Below are 19,689 nucleotides of genomic sequence, written 5' to 3' on the forward strand. Positions count from 1 at the left end.
TCCAATGCCCTGTTGTAGGAAATATTTACCTAACCAAGAATAAGCTGCCTCCCCAAAGTTTTGTACTTAGGGTAAAAGTAATAATAATATTACCGATGGTATGAATCTCAGTCTACAAATTCAAGTGTGCAACATATTTTGAATATTGGCTTACATATTAAGGGAAAAGTTTATTCTGGGACTCACAGTTTAGAGGTTTCAGTTCATAGATGGTTGACTCCATTCCTTGGGACCTGACTTCAGGCAGAACATGGTGAAAGCATGTGGTGGAAGAAAGCAGGTGGGGACATGGCACCCAGAAGCAGAAAGTCTCCACTCTCCAGAAACAAAATATACATTCCTAAGGTATGCCTCCCGTGACCCAGGCCACACCCTGCCTGCCTTCAGTTACCACTCAGTTAATCACCATGAGGATATTAATCTGCTGATTAGGTTAAACCTCTCATACCCCCAATCATTTTATCTCTTAAACCTTCTTGTCTCACACATGGGCTCTGAGGAACACTTAATATCTAAACCATAGCAAGACCTAAAGAAAAAGTTAATCTCATAGGAGTAGAGAATAGACATATGATTTGTCTTTTAATGAAACTGCATACTATATATATATATATATATATATTTTTTTTTTTATCATATTTTTTAAAGAGTAGAAAGTAAAATGATGGTTACCAGAGACTGGGGTTGTTGGTGGGAAGAAGAAGGAGAACTGTTAGTTAAAGGATGTATCATCACTCTTAGAAGGAATATGCACAAGAGAGTTGTTTAACAACATGGTAACATGCTTGAAAAACGCAGAGTATATGTTAAGTGTCACTTTTTTGGTACCGAGGAATAAACCTAGGGGCAAATTACCATTGAGTTACATTCACAGTCCTTTTTATGTTTTATTTTGAGACAGGGTTTTACTAAGTTCTTAAGGGCCTTGCTAAATTGCTAAGGCTGACTTCAAACTTTTAACTTCCTGCCTCAGCCTCCCAAGGATTTATCCCTGGATAATCCCTGGGATTACAGGCATACGCCACCAAGCCCAGCTTTAGATGTTAAGTGTTTTTACAACAAAAATGGTACTATGTAATACATTTGTTAATTAGCTAGATTTAACTATTTCACATTATACATATGCTTCAAAAACATCATGTTGCACAGAATACATATAATTTTATCTGTAAATTTATAAAATAAAGATACTTTTAAAATTTATTGTTATTATTATTGTTGTTGTTGTTATTATTATTATTATTATTATTTTTACAGCCTGGAGGATTGAACCCAAAGCCTCACACCTACAAGGCAAGTGCTCTACCACTGAGCTACATACTCAATCCCCAAATTAATTATTTTATACTTTAAAAAGGTTATCTGTAAACATGAATCATATCTACAAAATATCTTCTCAGCAACACCTAGAGAGTGATTGATTGAATAAGTGGGTACTAGAGTTTAGCCAAGTTGACCCATATAATGATCATCACAGATGACTAAAGCAGTATTTACATAATAACAAATTGATTGACTCTGTGTAGACTGACAACTCTTTCTTGTGTTCCCTGCTTTTTAACTGGTACTTTTGAATAATGTAGATAGTTTCAGACTTGGGTTTCTTGTCCTGACAGTCTGAACTCAAGTGCTAAAGGAGAAAACATTGATGGGGAAGGCAGGACACTGTTTTGTTTTTGATGTCACTGTCACTGGGAACCTACTGGATGTCCCAAAGCCAAGGGGGTAAATTCCAGCCATTCCAAATAGCAGCCTCTTGGATCTCATATCCAACTTTATTGCCATTCTCATCTTCAACTATTTAATGTAAGAAAAGTACTGCTATTCATAGTTCGATAATTAAGTATCCTTTTAAGAACAAAATAGTGCCTGTGTGGTTCTGTGTGGGTTGTGGGTAAATTCTAGGCATGAGGAATAACTATCATGCAGTTCATCCTATTGACCCCGATGAACTCTGCTCGATAAATATTTGCAGAGTGACTTAGTGCCAAAGCATGCTTTGAGTTTATGCAACTTGGTGACATTTCTACCACCAAAGCTGTGCTATTGCAAACTTTATCTTGGAGAACTCATGATAGTTGGTGAAGTTGCTCTGAACCTAGGAAGTGGCAATTGGCCAAATTATGTGCTCTTGGAGAGGAACATTTCCTGTATATTAAAAAGAGAGAGAGAGAGAGAGAGAGAGAGAGAGAGAGAGAGAGAGAAAGAAAGTAAAGAGGCCTGGGTGACTAATAGGGTAAGAATGTTCTCATCTTCTCCAGGAGAAGAATGGAGTCAGGTAGAGCTTTGCAACAATTCGTGGTCACAAACCTCAGTAGACACCCAGGTCATTAACTGACCACATGCATGTGGCACATGGAATGGAACATCCCAGGGCTCTAAAACCACAGGCATCTCTCTGCTGGATTAAATGGAGCAGTTTCACAGGCCCAGACAGAAAAGGGATGTGGTGATTTTTCAAACGATTCTGATTTATAGTCAATAAGGTGCAAGGTTATGGTACACAGAGTAAATGAATCGTTTGCACTTCTCCTCACCACCCTCTTTCTGAACCCCTGGCTTCTGCTGGTTTCCAAGAAGTCACCAAGAGTGTCACCATGACAGTAACCATGCCTGGTCCTTGTTTCTGTCATCCAGACTCCCATCTGTGAAGTGATCCTTCAGGAATAGCCATGAAACTCCTGGCTTTGGTTACTAGCCAAGCCACGGTGTGATATTTTTTCCTGTTTAATTAAAAGAAAAAGGGAGCCTGCCCATGTGCTTTTGCCAGCTATCTGAAAGTTCAAAAGGTAAAGAACATTTCCCTCCACAAATAAGCCATGGAATGTATTTGGAAATTGAGTTTTCATCAGCAGTTGCTGTTTTGAGCCACTTATTCCACTGCTGAGGAAGGTAGAATGGGAGTTCTTTCCTGAAAGGAAAAAATTAAAATAGAGAGAGAGCAACTGTACATTTATAATTTGACGTCTTTGGGAGGGGCTCTAGGAATTTGGAGTCTTCATTTGGATATTAATATAGGATAGTGCACCCTCGGATGGGAGGTACTTGGGTAATGCCCTCTTGGCATAGGAAGAGTTTGTATTTCTATTTATAGAAAATTGTAAAATGAATCTATGCTCTCCTCTGATAATAGGTTCCAATGGAACTTTCAAAACCAACCTGTTTTTAGGAAAAGACTCTTCATAAATTATATTTTTTGTTTATAATGGTGTAATACTGAATGCAATATTCAATGTATAGTGTTACCCACAAAGGACCAGGACTCTTATTCATGGAACTTTACAGAAAACTCCAAAATATCCCCTTTCATGTTGATCCAAGGGTGGAGATGGCATGTGTTGTTGCACTTCATGGAGGAAATGACATTTGAATTGGGGCCTGAAAGTCAGGGAGGATTTAAACAATAGAGAAGGATATAACCCAAGTGTCTGCTGCCTGCCTGATCTCATCTGTCAACATTCCGGAGTTATTTCTTTAATTATTTAAGAAAATTCCTGAATCCCCATCTTTCATGCTGTGCAATGTCTAATACCCTCTTCAGTCTATCTCAGAGGATTTAGGAAGTCTATGTTTCTCCCAGTCACCATTTTCTACAATTTCTTACTTCCACTGAATTATTAATCTCACCTCTATAGGTCATTTTCTCAAACTACAGAAAGAATTTATCTATTTTTCTTAGCCACACATTACTCCTTTTCCTTAGTTTCTCAAAGCACCACTGATAAAAGGCTGTTCGATGATGTTCAGATGTTAAGACAACCAAGGAGAATTGCAGCATGGTGCAGAAATGACAGCCCCTGAATTTCATATCAGATATCTCTTGTCCAATTTCCTTGGCCTTCTCGACCACTGGAAGTATCTCACTGGCCATCCTATTTGGGGTGCCATTTGCCATTAATCTAAGGCCATAGCCAATGTAAGGAAAGGACAATGTAACAAAGAAATCCCTTGATATTATGACTCAAAGAATTGAAAATAAGCCTTCTATAGTCTAAAATAAGATTTACAGACTAGGTTTTGGCTCTGCTCCACACGATCACTTGGGGAAATGGTTGTTAGTGAGTTTTTGCCTTACTGTCCTCCAGACCTTTATTGATCACATGACCAAAGCTGGCACATCCCAGTGGCTACCACCAGCAAAAAGGAGAAGACAGTAGAAGAGAATTGCTACTGTCTGTAGCTCTGTCCCAGGAGTGACACACCCTGCTTCTGCTCACTTTCCATGGATTAGACTTCAGTCATAAGACCAATTAACCTCAGGAGGGTTTGGGAAATACAATTTCTATCCAGACGGCCATGTGCCCTGCCTCATCTTCTTTACTACAAAAGAAGGTAAGAAGAAATTTTGCTGGAGAGCTGAAAATCCTGGCCACTTCCTCCCCTTGTGTTTCAGAAATGTCTTCTTTTATACTGAACTTTTGGTTTTCACCTCTCAGCAACCAATTCCTACACTCCCATCACGTATTTTTCTTTTTTATTGGTGTATTATAATTATATATAATAGTATACTTATACACCATGCCATATTAGTACATATACATAACATAATGACATTTTAAATGCAAAACAATTTAGTTCCTCATGTTTCAATGATTTCTTTTCTCCCAAACCATACACAGTGATCTCAACTTTTAACACTGAGACAGAATGTTAATCTCTTTTTCTACATCAATGAGTAAGTTTTCTCTGAGATAAGTGCTTCCTATTCCTATGAGGTAGGCTCCAGATTATTTTGCTCTGTGTATTCAGGTGACAGCCCACTCATGGGCAAACTCGAAAATAGCCATTTTTTCCTCTCTTTCTCATGAAGGTCTGAGTCTAAGAGTGGGTGAAGGGAGGCATGGAATAGTCGCTGAATAAGGAAACACTGAAACAAAGAAATAGAGAAAAATTGAGGATAATTTCAGCAGTAAAAGGTAGATCTAGATTATCTGGCTCACAGGTGACATGCAAAGAAACAGGGGCACTAAGAAAACCTCTTTCCAGTTGCAAGCAGCAGAAACTGAATACAAACTATCAGAGGGTAAATAGGGGCATATAAGAGATCACAGAGTTACCTCTAGTTCCATGTTTGACTGGCTCTGTGCCTCCAAAAAGATTCATAAAGTCTTTCCTTCTATCTCTGAAATGTTGGGCCTCTATCTTCCCAAATAGGCTCTCTCCTTAGGGGTCCTGACATCTCTGGACCATATGTTATCTGACAAATATTTAAGGTGCCAGCAAGTCACCAAGGTAATAAGGATGGAATTCCAGAATCAGATTGTTTTTGTATAATTTGCAAAGTAAAAGACACAGAGAGATAGTTCTAACTATTCTTCAATTTTCCTAATGGAATGAATACTTTCAATGGAGTGGCAGTTGGGATGCAATTCTAATGGTGGTGAGGGCAATATTTTTATGAATATATTTCCTTGGTGATAGCTCCTTTCCAGGATCCTCTATGTGTCATGATTCCCTTGTATCAGCTACCTCTCTCACCTCAAGCCTAGTGAGGATACATCTCTGGGTTCACTTGGAATTAGGAGTCACAGGCAGATGTAGAAGACACAGCTGAGCAAGATAAAGCCGCAGTGACAATGGAACAGAGGTGCTGCAGAAAGATTGGTTGACCTCCTGGGATTTGTTGAGACAGGAGATATGGGAATGTTTCTGATAGACAAGACAAAGGTCAAGAGGGACAAGGGCCAGTGTGGGCTCAGTCTGGATCCTTCCCCTGAAGGCCACCTGGAAGGGTGAAGGAAACCTCAGCTAAAAGAAACCACTCAACTTCCTGGTGGAGGATTCAGAAGGACTCAAAATGTATCTACCACTATGGGTCAAGAGAACTACGGGAAATAGCTCTGCAATAATGAGAATATCCAAAGAAACCTTAAAAGAACCCACAAAAGGTAGAGATGGTTTATGCAGCATGAGGCCAGCTTACTTGAGGATAATTTTAAATATGGATTTTTCTCACTTCTTAATTTTCTTCCTTCTCCACCCATTACTCTGATCCCAAAGGTATCAGAAACTAGCTAACAAGCTTAAAGGTGGATAGTTAGCAATATATTGTAGAGAAATACATAGAAATCAATTATGCCGTTTCCTCTAACCACCACTGCTTCCCTTTAAGTGCTTTCCAGTTGAGGCAGCCCAAAGCCGGGGACTGGGAGAATATTTTACCTTAAATCAAGTTTAAAGTTTTCATTACCATCTTGTACTCAGCACTGTCATTTCTAAACTATGACTATATTTTGACTTAAAGTGACACTAGGACCTAAGTAGGATTAGAGGAAGATCAGGCTGCAGGAATTTTAAACTAGGTCAGATAAAATTTCAAAGGGATAGTGAAAAACAAAAATAATTCCATTTGAGTATGTTATAAATGCTGCTTTTTCAATGTACTATTTACCTTTCCCTAGATATCATGACTCTAGAGGAAAAAACCACCATCCCTTGCTCTTTCATTCCATGAAAAGGATGACTAGCCCTGAAGTGACTGTTGTCACCGCTCCCTCACTGAACCTGCAACAAGGAAGCCTATGGTTATTGAGAGCCCCCCGCCCCAGTCACTTGGAGAAAACAAGGGGTTCAATTTCAAAATAAGATGCTGTAAAACAGAGATGTCCATATAACAGGGGTGGGCTCTGAAGGAGTCTATGAACAATCTCTCCTAATGAAAAGAAATGCCTAAGATGAAAGCCTTAAGTTCCACTGGGTGGGGGGCAGAGGTACAGCACATTGGAAACAACTTATCGGGCACCCAGGTCCAGGATGTTAGAAACTCAGCAATGTGGGATGATGGTGTTAGGGCTTTACTGTGGCCTTTGTCCTTCCAATGCTATCTACGTCGCCACTCATGTGCCATTGTAGCTTGGTCATGGGAATGTGCTGCCCTCCCTCATGTGTGCACTACATGGGCTGATGGGATAGAGCCACAAACATCTCAATGGGTTATTCTAAGTCCGATAGCACTCCTAGGGAATGGCTCAGTGGGTCATTCAAGAGTCAGCAGTTAGGTGTGATCATACTTCATATAGTAATCCAGGAAAAATGGAAGCTCGCAACTCACTCTTAAAGGCATCTCATTTTTTAAATGAGTTGAAGCTATAGGCACATTCTCGCATTAAAACACACACACACACACACACATACACACACTGCCCTGACTATATTGTAGGCACCATGGCACCATATTAGAATCTTGGAATATACAATAATTTAGAAGAAAATATTTACAAGTTCATCTCTCTCACCAGAGTTGGATTCTACAAGAGTGGAGACATTTTCTGCCTTACTAATTTCTGTGCCTCCTGTGCTTGGAAAAAATGGCTCATATACAGCATGAGAACAAATATTACCTGATTGAATAAATTAGCATCATCACGGGCATTCAGAAACTCAGTCTAGCAAAAAAGAAAAAATGTGTAAGTATAATACAGTGTGCTCAGTTCAATGACACAGGGAATCAGAAAACCACAGAGCAAGAAATACAGGGTACGGTGTGAGAGGAGCAAATAAGACTTCTAACAGATAACACAATGTAGGACATTAAAAGAGGCACAAAGCAGGGTGTGGTAGCACATGCCTATAATTCCAGTGACTCAGGAGGTTAAACAGGAGGATCACAAGTTCAAGGATAATCTCAGCAACAGGGAAGCCCTAAGCAACTTAGCGAGACCCTATCTCAAAAGAAAAAAAAAAAAAGTAAAAGAGGCTAGGATATAGTTCAGAGGTAAATGACCCCTGAGTTAAATTCCCAGTACAATAAAATAAAATAAAAATTCAAAAAAAGTTGCACAGAGCAATGTCCATTTCTGCTATTCTCTTGGAGAATTCTTGATTTTATGTCTCCTTTTCTGACAAGTTGGAACAACTGGCAGAGAGTGAGTACTCTAGGCTATTTCAACCTGGGTATTGTCCTTTCTGCAGCTATGAGAGCAGTAGGACTTTTTAGGATCTCAGCATCAAGCCTTTGGGACTATAGCTTGTAGGATACTGGCAGAACCTATCCTACCAGAATTGGGAAGAAACGTAGTCATTGCCACATAGAAAGATATGTGGGCCCAAAAGCAATGCGGGAAATATGAATTACATTTGTCGAAAGTGGGAGCTTTTCCTGTGTGTGGCCAATTTGGTGGCGTTAAAATATGATTAAGCCTAAACATGGAAACACTGAATTCCCCAGTTAATCACAATGTAACGTCCAGATCACAGCTGATTGTGTTTCTTCATAGGGGAACCTGGTCCAAAATGTTGATTCCTCATATAAATCCTGTAGTCATCCCCAGAAATAGCATGATCCACCAAAGAGAAGCATTTCTAAAGTTTCTAGAGAGTTTCAATGAGACATTTTTTTAAGCACTACCTGGAAAAACCACAAGCAACACTGCCTGGCTCTTAGGGAGCCTCAGGAAAATGCCACACATCTAGAGCAGAGAGCCTGCGGTGCTCTGCCCAGGCTCTCCGACAGCGCAGGCCTGGGTCGCGCGTGCTCCACCTCACATTCTAAGAGGGAAGAAAAGCATGAGGCAGTTAAACATAAAGGAAAAATAATACCACACTCGGTTGAAATCACATCCAACTGGGGCCAGGGCCCGATTTGTAATCCTTCATCCTTTCTGGGATTCATTCAGCTGCCGTGGACACCCCCACAGGATGGATTCTTTTTCCAGGGCAACAAATGCTCAATTCATCGGGGAACAGAAGCACACAGCTCCTGTGCTATTTCTCCAGGATCCTTAAAAGGTTTGAATATGAATGGAAACCAAAGACATATTATTTTCAGAAGTGAACATATTTTCACCCTAGTTTGAGGATGTTGATCCTTATCACTCCCTTCCACAGGGAGGGAGTCCCTGCTCTGCATCGTGTTCCTAGTGACTTCAAAGGAAACCTGGAAGGAGCCCCATAAGCTCAGGCTAGGCTGCACCGTTCCAACCACAGCATTTCTGACAGCGCTTAAGTGCAAAAGCAAATGTTTCATCTAGGTAAGAACCTAAAATAATGAAGCTTGGTTTTTTAAAAAGATTAGCTACAAGAAAGAAAAATGCTGTAGGAAGTCATAACAGTAATGGTTATCATGATATTAATATGCAACATCTGGGCTTCTAGGGATTATGCCAATGAGCACCATAGTGCTGCTAAGGCCCTGCACATAATTAAATTGCAATGTTGGGTTAATTAAAAAAAATTAAGGAAAACTTAACATAATTCTTCAAGTTTAAATCAGAGTCTGCTTTGTAAAACTGCTGGAAATGAACAAAAGCTGGCTAACTAGTTTACGTTAAAAGGTGAGATGTTTTCCTACTTGATAAAATTATATAATAGACTCTATATATTCATCTTAAATATAACAAAGACTCGAGAATGAAAATATTATTGCTGCCCACATTATTCCCAGACTCATCTGGGAAATTTCCAACCAGATCATTTCTTCTTGTAGGTAAATTGTCTCCCAGCTACTCCAATGCTGTTATCTGCCTGGTCTGCTATTGGTAGCTAAATTGAAAAACCAGAAGTCTGTAGAATGAAACTCTAGTCATTCTCTCCCTTCTACTTATTACCTGGTGACAGGTTAGTTGGCCTCTTTAACTTCAATTATTTTATGGGAGTAATAATATTTTTGCTTGTCCAAAGGCAAGAGGCTAGGCAAAATGAATGATGTATCTAAATTTGACATATACCTTTATTTATCTTAAAAATAATGTCACAGATCAATCTGGTTGCTCTGCTCTAAGCATAGAATTTATATATATAAAAGGATTAAACAAATAGTACTACTCTTGTGACTTGGCTGGATATACTACTGATTTTCATGAGCAGTTTGATATTTCTTCAGTTCTTTTTTGATTTGATGACTCCTTCAGGTGTCATCCAGCTGGAAGATTTACAGCTCCATTATGTTTTCAGAGAAATTTAAAAATCATTCTGAAAATGTATGATCCCAGAAGTCAAGTTAGTCACTGAAATGTCCTTGGAACCTCCCTCTTTTTCATTGTTACAGCCCTGTCTTACTTTAAGCCTTTGGTACTTCTTGCCTAGACTGTTACCATAGTTTATTAGTTTTCTTTTATGTAGAGCCACCTTCCCCCAATTCATTACATTTTTCTATCACTTATTTTTCCACATACAGGTCTAATCTTTATCTTTTTTTGATGAACCAAGTTCATGCTCCTTACTATTGGCTTTAACAAAGTAGCTCCAACTTGACTTTTAATCTTATCTCCTGCCATTCTCTGTGGTGAGATACATGACCAGCCACAGGGAACACTGGCTGTCTTATCATGTTCCTTATACCTTCATACCTACAAGGTAGCCCATGCTATTACTTCTCTGCAGGATTTTTCTCTGTATTCATTTTCTGTTGCTATAGAAGCTTAAAGGAACACTTAGTGGCTAAGACAACACCCATTTATTATTCCATGTAGGTCAGAAGTCTAGGCACAGCAAAGCCTGGTTCTCTACTTAGAACCCCATGAGGCTGAAGTCAAGGTGTCATACTCAGCAGGAGATTCAAGAAGGGAAAGATCTGCTCCCAGGCTGTTTCAGGCTGTCAGCAGAATGAATTTCCTTGTAGCTTTGGGACTCAGGGCACCATGGTTTTGCACTCAGCTCTTAGATGCTATGCTTACCACATGGCTTCTCCAAAGGTCCTCCCACAGCTTCCAATTTCTGACTTGTGAGAGAGGGCCCAGTCCCTGAGAAAGATCCAAGAGATTAGATAAGGCTCTAATCTCTAGTCCTCTTTTGATTTGTTCAATCAATGGGGAACCTTAACATCTGAAAAAAATTTCTTTGTCCAAAATATAATATAATTGTGGGAGAAATATCTCATTTTAGCCACAGATTTCACCCACACTCAATAGGAGGAAAGTAAACCAGTCAAATTCTGTCTTCCCCATCGTTCTTTCCTTATCTTCTGGGCAAGCCACTATTCATCATCCAGGAGCTAACTGAAAGGCACCTCTAATATTGACTTCTCATATCCTCATGCTGAAGTTCTGGCCCTGTACTCACCATAGGTCCTCGTTTATTCCAATACTATAATATTTATCATATTATACCATACCTAGCTGAGTATACAGTTGCTTGAATTAACATGTCAGATATAGATATATTGTGGAATTCTCAGTTTCATTTTGCACACTGCAGATTCTATGTCCATCAGTACTCTGTTCTCTAAGTTAAAGCCCCTTTCTAAACAATAAACGTTGTCTACACTATTTGAAAGGGAGGTGTACCAGTTTACTAGGGACTATTTTCCCAGGTAATGGTGGAGGCTTGATGTCAAGTGAAGCATGAGTTCCCTGTTCTTTGCATACTCGCCTTGAACATTCAATAACTCAGGCTTTTCATTCCAGTGGCATTGACACAGGGATTCAAATGTAAGATTAGAACTGCTATTCATGTTTATTATGTATTCATTCTCGCTCATAAAGGCTAGATCATGAGGAAGTATTCTTAGCAAATTGGTTAGAAAGTCATTGAAGAATAGGTGTTTTTTTCCCTTAAATTTCAAATTTAACACATTTTCATCTGTTGTCAAAATGAATAAAGCTGGTAGCAGTCGTAAATGAAAGAAATAATTGAGCAAAATAGCACTAGCATTCATGTAAGAAACTCGGTGTGGCTGTTACAAATTCTTTTTCCCCCACGAAACTTTCTTTCATATAAGAAATTGATGGAATTCATGCTTAATGTGCTTAATTCCACCTCCTGAGAGTCAGATCAAGAATTATCCAGCCTTGTAAGAGCAAATGAATCCAGTTTTTTTTGTATCATTCTCTCCAGGTGCACATGGTGGAGATGAAAACTGTATGATAGTTGAGTGGCACACTGACAACAGTGTGTGTTCAAGATGTAGAAAAAAACAATTGCTCTTGCCTATTTAGCAATGCAAAATATATCCTGCTTTGTCAATTTTCTGGAAAGAAAACTGGAATTTGAGTAATTTCATACTATAGGCTGAATTTCAGGATTCCTCATTTTGAAAAGAATGAGCATGGGAAATTATCCAGAACCACAGCCCTTTACTGGGACTCTGTTAAAAAAAAGAAAGAAAGAAAACTGGAACTTTCCTCCCAGTATTCTTTCATGTAGGACAGCACCATTCAGCAACTTCTCTGAGTTAAGAACATCCCAGATAACAGCCAGAAGAAGGAAAAAATGACTCCTTACCTTTTAACATGTTTGCAGAGAACTGGGAATCTAAACTCTGTGCCAAAAGAATGCTGGAAATAAAGGCACCAGTTAGGATAACATTTAACAAAGCATTTTGAACTGGTACCAAGCTTCCATTAATGGAATTAAGAAAGATCTGCCAGAGTTCTGGGGGAAGATGATTCCCACAGTTCCCCTCCAAAATATTTTCAAATATGCAGGGGGAAAGAAGAGATGAATCAAACAGAATACCTCATGGACAATTTTTCTAAGCTGGGATGAATTATGATAGCTTCTGTTCTCTGATCAATACCTTCCCCAAGAAATGTGCGGACAGTACTATGGCACCAATCAGCTCAGACGGTATAAAAATTGATCTGAAAAGTCAGCACTTGATCCTGTGACCCCACATTTTGTCAACATTTTCAATCACATCTGGTCTTTAACTGTAAAATTGTTGGCCAATTCCAAAGCCTGCTGCTCTGACAGCTGCATGCATTTTGCCCACAGAGTAACTGTTCTCCCAGAGATTTAGGGAACCAGTACAACACAGCCTTTATTGCTAGATCACTTAACCACAAAGAGAATTCTAATAAGTTTCCACGAAAAGTCCCTTTGGCTTAAGATATTCAAAAAGAAGAAGAACTATGAGAGACTCTGGCAAGGGTATACTCTTAGATGCAGAGAGACCTTGACTTAAATTCTAACTCTGTCTTTGAACCTCAGTTATATAAAAAGAACTAAGACATTCTGTCCTCTGGGTAGGTGGCGGGAGTGGGGGGAGACTGTGGTGATTAGAATAAACTCCACCTGTCATGAAAACACTTTTTAAAAAAATTATGTAAGTTACACAATTTAACTCAGTAACTACATAGTCCAAAATAACTTTTTATCTTATATAAAATATGTATGTGTATGTATATGTGTGTATGTGTGTGTTTATGGAGATATGTGTGGAGGTATATGTGTGTAATTTATTCAACAAGGATTTTCTGAGAATCTACAATGTATCAAACTATTTTCTAAAACCATATGGCATAAATCACCTCCATAAGGGAACTAGGAAATAATTGTACTGACTAGAAAAGTGAACCTTTGTATTTTGAATTATCATTTCACAGCATAAGTAATCACAAAACGGTCTCTTTAAATTTTTTTTTTTTTTTTTTTTTTGTATTGAAACTCTCCTAGGTTACCTCATTTAAACCACCTAACAGTCACACGGGACTAAGTACCACTGAATAAGTAATTGAAACTCATGGTTTAAACCACATGCCCAAGGTCACAAAGCTTGTTGAACAGATGAATGAGTCTGGATTTGAAACCCAGGTCTTCGTGGTGTAAGTTCATACCACCTCATTATGCTAACCTCTTCAGGATGCTGATTGCTTGAATGAGTCAACAGTTTCAAAGCTCTTCACAGAGTTTCAAAGAGGTTGCCCTCATGACTGTGTGAAATTAATCTAGCCTTTTCAGGGAATCACAAAAGGTTACCTTAAAAAAATTTTTCAGAATTTTCTATAACTTAGAGTTTTCCTGTGAAGCCCTATGCTAATATTTTTATCCTCCAAACTAAGTCTATGGTTTCTGCCTCCTGAGGTGCTGTGTTCCCTATTCTCCTGATCTATGTGCAGCTGCACTGTGGCTGCATCCTGTGACTTGCCATTCACCCACACACTGAGCTTTTACATGGCTCTGTGACTCCTCCCTGAGATCTCTTTAGTCACTCTATGGCTTCATTAGTGGTCCTTTGGACTCTTTGTGATTTGTTCCCATTGGCATCTGTGTCTATCTTTATTATGATGACTATCATATTTAACTAAAGGTTGCTGTTAGGTCATAACATCACTATCTTGCACTCCTGTTTGTGACCCTAGTGTCTAGCATAGTGTTAGCATGTCACTTAAAAATCATTTAGTAAATGAATGGAATGAAATTTATCTAGTATCCCTCACTCTTTTTGTTCTTTGATGTTCACAGAAAAATAATGTCAAATATTAAATGACTCAGTGTAATTTGAATACTTTTTCTCAACACTGCCTGTGTCCACATGTGGATTTGAGCAGTCACTTCTCTCTAAGCACACAGAAGCACAGGAATGTGAGCATTCACAAAAATACCCACTCCTAATGCAAAAGAACAAGCACCCAGAGTATGCATTTGGTCATTCATTCAAAAAGGGTACACTTGTACATTGCTGGTGGGACTGCGGATTGGTGCAGCCAATTTGGAAAGCAGTATGGAAATTTCTTGGAAAGCTGGGAATGGAGCCACCATTTGACCCAGCTATTCCCCTTCTTGGTCTATTCCCTAAAGACCTAAAAAGAGCATGCTACAGGGACACTGCTACATCGATGTTCATAGCAGCACAGTTCACAATAGCAAGACTGTGGAACCAACCTAGATGCCCTTCAATAGATGAATGGATAAAAAAAATGTGGCATTTATACACAATGGAGTATTACTCTGCATTAAAAAATGACAAAATCATAGAATTTACAGGGAAATGGATGGCATTAGAGCAGATTATGCTAAGTGAAGCTAGCCAATCCCTAAAAAACAAATGCCAAATGTCTTCTTTGATATAAGGAAAGTAACTAAGAACAGAGTAGGGACGAAGAGCAGGAGAAGAAGATTAACATTTAACAGGGATGAGAGGTGGGAGGGAAAGGGAGAGAGAAGGGAAATTGCACGGTAATGGAAGGAGACCCTCAGGGTTATACAGTGGAGGGGGTAGAGAGAGAGGAGGGGAGGGGAGGGGAGAGGTGGGGAGGGGGGAGGGTGGAGGATGGGAAAGGCAGCGGAGCACAACAGACACTAGTATGGCAATTTGTAAATCAATGGATGTGTAACTGATGTGATTCTGCAATCTGTGTATGGGGTGAAGGTGGGAGTTCATAACCCACTTGAATCAAAGTGTGGAATATGATATGTCAAGAAATTTGTAATGTTTTGAACAACCCACAATAAAAAATTAAAAAAAAATATATGTCATTTAATTTCTAAGAAATTTCAATCATGTAACACATTCAGGGGCTCATTTTCCTTAAGTAAAGTCTTGGAACTCTCAATTCTCATCATGATGATTATTAGCTCTGGTCTCTGATATTTCCAAAATCCAAAACTATTATGGAGACTTCCCATTTCTGAAAAGATGTCACAATAACATGGGCCCTTTTATTTCTCTCTCAAATCTAAACCTGAATATTCTTCAAGTGTAAGAAAGGAGTAAGACTGGTCAATGTGAGAAAGTAATGGCACCATTCTGAGAAATCCCTAGGAAGTGAAGATAAATGAATTCTGATGTAGGAGAGAACAGCAGCTCAGAGAAGATCAGGTTAGGCACATTAAGGGAATGGGTGTGGGAAAAAAAAAGCCTTTATTCGCTTTCCTTTTGGCCACAACATCACTCCAGCACAGACATTGTCCATTTCATCATCTGGCAAAACAAAAATGGAATAGTTTCATATGTGCAGACCCAGTGCATCTAGAGGGCATGAGGTGGGAAGCAAATGTCTACAAATAAGTGAACTATGACACCTCCTCCCCTTCCTCCTTATTGCAATAATTCAGCTATTACAATTGAGGAAAGATCTCTCAGATAGGAGCAGTGCTAAGGGTGTTGAGCAGGGAGTTTTATGAGAAGCAGGAGTAATCGATTGGGATGATAGCAAATAAGCAATGGTTCAACCTAAATTTTGCATCTTAAAGGCACCTTAAATATTTTGGGAATGTCAAAAGTCAGAGCCAAGTGTTAGCTTCTCTCATTGGTCACCTATTAATCAAGGTAGATAGACCAATAGAGTTCACAGTAAATAGCATGGTAAATAGCAAGATATTTTATAAGTTACTTGCTCTAAGGTTAATGCTTTGCACACATATTAGAAGATTAGAATGAGGGCTGGGGATGTGGCTCAAGCGGTAACACGCTCACCTGGCATGCGCCGGGTGCTAGGTTCGATCCTCAGCACCATATAAAAATAAAATAAAGATGTTGTGTCCACCAAAAACTGAAAAATAAATATTTAAAAAAAATTCTCTCTCTCTCCTCACTCTCTCTCTCTCTTCTCTCTCACTCTCTTAAAAAAAAATTAGAATGAATGTATTAGACCAAAATCTGATTTATACTAAGTGTAATCAATATTCTCAAAATGTTATAGGAACACATGGCAATTTGAAATAAAAATAGGCTTTAAATAAGAATTTAGCAGGGCTATGCATTTCCTTTGGCCTAGAAGCACTGTTTGGAAAATATTGCACCACTAAAGTTGCCATGAACTAAGAACTTTTGAGAACCTTTGTTTTTGTATTATTATAAAAAAAGATTTGAGCTTGCAGAACCCTTGAAAGGGTCTCAGGAACTCTCAGGAAACCACACATGACAGTTTGAGTATGGACATATTAGTTCAATTTTCTGTTTCTCAAGTGTCAAAAAATTTCCAAAAGCTTTATGAATTATTTGTCTCTCTCTTCTGTTTTAAATTTTTATTTTTATTTCTTTGCATACTTGTCTATTGTCTGGATCTGGCATAGGTTGCTGGCCTAAGGTGTATCTGTATATGGAAATGTTATGAGTTGAGTATACATCCATACCAGGCTCACTTCTTTGCTTTGGAGATCATTGTAAGAGCTTTCTTCTGTTTTCAAGGAGCTTAGTCTTGTGGGAGAAATTGGCAAAAATACGGATTGTCAATAGTATTCAAGAAATGCTATCATAGTGGTAAACAGAGTGCTTTTGGGACATTTAAACAGGTTTCCTGGATGGATTATAGAAGATTCCCTCAAGAGATTATATGCTGACTAACTCAAAGAAAAAAGGGATAAAAGAGAAGAGAGAGAAGAAAAGGGAGAGAGCACAACACAAGCCTTCCTTGGCTGTCTATATTGAATGTGAGGCAGAAAAGGTGAGAAATGAAGCCACAGAGAAGGCAAAGATGTCTCAAGGCCAAGTTGGGAAATTGAGACTTAACTATTATGTGGAATATTGAGAAGATAATGAAAGTCACTGAAGGATTTCAAGGAAGGAAACGACTGATTTGTTGTAAAAATCTCTCACTGATCGCAATTAGAAAATGATTTAGAAGGGGACAGGCATGGAAACAGATACAGCAACAGCTGCTTGCAAAGACAGAGTGAGCATTGGTGAGCCCCTAAGTTGGAGTAGTTGTTGGAGCAATGGACAAAAGGTGTTCAGTTAGAGAGACTAAGGAAAAAGCATTGATCTGGCTGGCTGGTGGGTCGAAAGAGCTGGGCTGACTGTGGGGAGTTAATGACAAGTAAGGGTCATTTTCCTGTTTTTGAAAGGGAGATACCTTCTTTTATGTTATTTTTATCTTGGTAAACATGTCAGTTGCACATATTAATGGGGCTTGGAGTGATATTTAAATACACGTGTACAGCACTCACTGATCAAATAGAAAGTATAAGTCTACGGGGTGAAGATGGTGAGTTTGTATTTGATCATCCTGAAGTGCATTTGGGTATCCAGCAGGTACTTAGACTGTAGTAAAGCTAATGTTATTTGACAACACATATGGAAGCATGGCCAAGTTTAGGTTATTCAATTCATCAAGGAATTATTGTCTAAGTTAGATTTATGATATGCCTTCCAAACATTGAGCAGAGAACAAGAAGAGTGCTCTATTGTGCACAGCATAACTGAGTTAGTATTGATTGGTAATGACTTCCGTGAGGCTTTCCTGTAGCGCCTACACAGGCAGCCTCTGCCTGATTTTGAACACACTACCTAAGAAGGGAAGTTGATCATGTGGCTATTTATTTCCTTATTGAACTTGTATTTACTTCTCAGTTTGTAACAGGTGAAAGGCAACATGGTTTTGCTCAGCTTCACAAAATAAAGTACAGTCTGCATGTATTTAGCCTCAGTTCAGAACATCAGCAGGTTCTGAACTTCGGTAGCATCTGGAGCTCTGTTCCCTTTCCCAGAAAGGATTATGGGCAGGCTTCCACTTTACCTTCTCATTCAGATTCCCATCTTCCAGGCCCAGCTCTGTGTATTACCTAGTGAGACAGAAGGCAGCTTACTACACATGTATGACTCAGACAAGGGAGCATTGACAGCTGAGCAGCGCCACTGGATCACTCAGTGTGGGAGCTGAACAGCCTCCTCACCCTTCGGCTGAACCCACACAACCCAATGTGAATCAAAGATCTCCAATCACGTTTGTCTTTGAAAACAGCCTAGGCCTCTCTACTTTGAACTGATCCTTGAGCCAATGATCCAGGTCATTTGCAGAGATCTTGGCAATAGGAGCTTTAGCTGTCAACAAGCAGAAGCAGTGAGTTAACACGAACACGTTCAGTGAGGTGAAGTTCAGGGAAATCCATTATCCAAATCCTACTTCAAGACATCTGACATTCTTGATGGTGCTTTAGACAGAATCTGGCTCTTTCCAGGATAATTTTCCCAAAGAGTAAAACATCTCTGTTTCGGAATCCATTGATTAGAAATTCAGAAAGGAGAGTGACAGAAGTTTGCTTTCACATTTCCTAAGAAAAAAATACTTCACCAAAAAAAAAAAAATCATGTTGTATAAAGACCATTGGACTTGTAATCAAGAGACAGGCATTTTGGTGTATGCTCTGTCACCTGCGTGTGATAGGATGTTTTTATGAGCTATTATCCTGTACTGATTTTATTGTTTTCTTACTTTCCAAGCTCATAGGTAGGTCCTAATTATTTACTTGTGTCTAGGATTTTTGTGGGACAGAAAGCAGAAGCTACATGAATAGAATAGTTCATCTCATCTTTTTTAAAATTCTAAAATGACTGAAGAGAGAGTTGCACAGGTTCCAAAGCGTTAAAGTTTCTACTTAATCATTCTACCAGTTTAGATCCCTAGCACTTCCCACTACACCAAAACTTCAGAAATGGTGAAGATGTGGGGAAAAAGGCACACTCATACATTGCTGGTGGGACTGCAAATTGGTGCAACCACTATGGAAAGCAGTATGGCGATACCTTGGAAAACTTGGAATGGAACCACCATTTGACCCAGCTATCCTATTCCTTGATTTGTACCCAAAGCACTTAAAAACAGTATACTACAGAGATGCAGACACATCAATGTTTATAGCAGCACAATTCACAATAGCTGAACTGTGGAAGCAACCTAGATGCTCTTCAATAGATGAATGAATAAAGAAACTGATTATATATATATATATATATATATATATATATATATATATATTTTTTTTTTTTTTCAACTTTTGTCATATTTATTATATTATATATATATATATATATATTTATACATATATACATATATATCTGTATATACACACACTCACACACACAAATAGGGGTAGAAAAGATGGTGGAATGAGATGGATATCATCACCCTAAGTATATGTATGAAGATATGAGTGGTGTGACTCTACTTTGTGTACAACCACAGATGAAAAATTGTGCTGTATATGTGTACTATGAGTTGAAATACATTCTGCTGTCATGTATAATAAATTAGAATAAATAAATAAATTTAAAATTAAAAAACAAAAACAAAAAAAGAAAGAAACGAAGCA

Source organism: Marmota monax, unplaced genomic scaffold (assembly GCF_021218885.2).
Source record: "Marmota monax isolate L192 unplaced genomic scaffold, Marmota_monax_Labrador192_F-V1.1 WCK01_AAM20220418_F8-fsc00118, whole genome shotgun sequence".
NCBI lineage: Eukaryota > Metazoa > Chordata > Mammalia > Rodentia > Sciuridae > Marmota > Marmota monax.